At 41.5% G+C, this 2,875-nt stretch overlaps 1 pseudogene; it reads left to right on the plus strand.

Moving 5' to 3' along the window:
• The first annotated feature begins 633 nt into the window (after positions 1 to 633).
• LOC109490192 lies at positions 634 to 1,134 on the plus strand (annotated as a pseudogene).
• The last annotated feature ends 1,741 nt before the right edge of the window (positions 1,135 to 2,875 follow it).

Raw genomic sequence — 2,875 nt, forward strand, 5'->3', positions numbered from 1 at the left:
CTATAAATGAGGCATTGTTTTTGGAAAAAGATGTGAATGTGAGAAAATATAGATCACTAAGTGAGAATTTGAGGTCCAACTCAAAGAAAAATCAATAAGTAAATCTGAGTGAAAAATTGTGTTAAGAACACCTTTGGAGGGGCACCTGGGTGGCTCAGTCGTTAAGTGTCTGCCTTCGGCTCAGGGCGTGATCCTGGCATTCTGGGATCGAGCCCCACATCAGGCTCCTCCACTGGAAGCCTGCCTCTTCCTCTCCCACTCCCCCTGCTTGTGTTCCCTCTCTCGCTGGCTGTCTCTATCTCTGTCAAATAAATAAATAAAAATCTTATAAAAAAAACAAAAAGAACACCTTTGGAGACTATATTTAATTTTTAAAGTAAAAATTTCAAATAAATGCATGCATTTATTTGGGAAATTATTACAGACCTTAAGAAATGGCATTTGGCCAAGCAATGAGTAGCAAACTGAAAAAAAAGAAACTCCCTTGTGATGTTGAAGTTAGTTATCTTGTGTTGAGGAGCCACATGGAAAGAAACTATAAGCAGTCTCCAGTAGGTGCTGAGACTGGTCCCTGACTAATGGCCAGGAAGAAAAGGGACACCTCAGCCTTACAATACAAGAAATGATCTCTCTGTCTTCTCTGCACTGGGAGCAGCTCTGCTGCCACAGCCTCTCATCCCCTGAAAATGTATGCCTGTGCAAACTTTGTCTCCACCTCCTTCTTAGTCAGGAGCACCTCTCAGCTGTTGAGCAGATCACTGTCTGCAGTGGTGCTAAACCCACTGGAGACACTGACAGATGAGAACCTCAGCAGCTTAGCAGCCCCTCATCCTCTGACCTCACTTATTCCTAACCGCAGCTTCTGAACCAGTGTCATTTCATTGGACATGGACACAGCAGCCAAGTACATTGGGGCTGGGGCTACCATGAGGGATGGCTGGCTCTGGGGCTTGAACTGGGGCTGTGTTTGGGAGCCTCATCATTGGTTATGGTAGGAACCCCTCTCTGAAGCAACAGCTCTTCTCCTACACCATTCTGGACTTTGTCCTCTCTGATGCCATGGGGATCTTTTGCCTGATGGTGGCCTTTCCCATCCTCTTCACCATGGAAAGGAGAAATGTCCACCTCCTATAGGTCCTTCTCTCTGTCTCATCTGCCCTGTATGTTCCTTTTCCTGTACCTCCCCAGACAGCCTGGGGAAAGTGGTAGGCTCAGGGTTTGACAGAGAGAAGATAAATACTGTATTAATAAGAAAAAAAAAAGAGAGAGAGAAAATGAATTCTGCCAACAACCTGAAGGTGTTTGAAGTAGATTACTCCCTAGTCTAGTTTCCAGGTTATTGTGACTTTGTTAAATTAACATTTACAAAGTAGAGTCTCAGAGTGTCAGATGGTGACCAGTGATTCAGCAGAAGACCACAAGAGAAAGTGAAAGAAAGACATTTATTAGTCACAGGTCCTGGACAAGGTATAGGTGACATCCCCAGGGGCATGTGGGGAACTCAAGGCGGGTGCTGGCAGAGAGCCCAGCAGGACCTGTGGCACATGCCATCATTAGGTTCTAAGGGTTGCGTGCTTTGGGGTTCCCAGGCTGAGGCTAGACTGGTCAGTTCAGACCAAAAGAACCAGAGTTTTGGTAAGCTTCTCGGGGTGGAGTATCTTACTCACAAGGGTAATGGCCTGGGAGTCAGGGAAGAGTGCATATAACAAGGTATGTTGGAGGGAGTCTTATCAGGAGCTTGTGACTCTGGGGGCTGTATTTAGAGCACAAGCTTGCACTCACCAGAGGGGCTAGTGTCAATTCAAGGCCTGCAGTCCACTTAGCCACAAAAATGGATGCCAAGGTAGAATAATGTGGACTAGTTTAGCTAAGCTCTCCACAGAGATGGACATTCAGCCCCTGAAAAAAGGACTAAATTTTCTGTTCTCCCAGCCATGGTAACTATGAGACAATAACTGTGTGTTATATTATGCTTCTAAGTGTGTGGCAATTTGTTATTCAGCAATGGGAATCAAATACAAACCATTGGAACAGTTTCGATAGCAGGGTGATGTGATGTTAGTTATATAACCTAAGTCAAACCAAATGGAACTCCATTTCCTTAGCCAGAAAAAATTGATTTAGAGATGAACATGTGAATCAAGGTAAGTTGATCAAAATTCTTTTTAAGATATTTTCTGCTACAGCAGATAAAACATTTCCTGCTAAAGCTTTTTATGCCAGTTGTCATGCTACCTGAAAAGAGAAAACAAAAAGTAAAACTGTTATATTTCCTCAAACTAGCTATATATAAACAGCCTCTAATAAGCTGCACCTCTTAGAATTCCATAGGTCCATAAGAAATATGACTTGCTAATGACAAGTCATGGCTAATGCAAAGACTAAAGATTGGGTCTATTATTCTTTCCTAGTATATCCTTCATAATCAGCAAATTCTGGCCAAGTTTAGCTATGTGCCATTTCCGTAACTCATCATGTACACTTCTGTATCTTTGCTTACAGTATTTCTTTCACTGATGCATTCCCCTGCATACACTTTCTTTGGCTTTTTATACCCAATTCCTATCCAGTCATCAGTGATGTAAGTTGAAGTTGCCTCTCACTAGAATGTCTTCGCTCAAAAAGTCAAAATAAATTTCTAGAATAATTTTACCTTGGTCATGAAAACTAAATTCCACTTTTAGAACTTATTAAAAATGTCTCTGTGGCTTAGTACATGATCATTCTGTAATAATTCATCCAAGCTTATTTGAAATGAATGTGTATTCTGTTTATAGGCTTCTTTTTTTAAAAAATCACTTACCTACTTAAAGTACTGTTTCTAGATTTTCAGTTCCGGTATAAAACAAATCTATTCTAATTTAAATTTAAAAAA

Source organism: Ailuropoda melanoleuca, chromosome 9 (assembly GCF_002007445.2).
Source record: "Ailuropoda melanoleuca isolate Jingjing chromosome 9, ASM200744v2, whole genome shotgun sequence".
Lineage (NCBI taxonomy): Eukaryota > Metazoa > Chordata > Mammalia > Carnivora > Ursidae > Ailuropoda > Ailuropoda melanoleuca.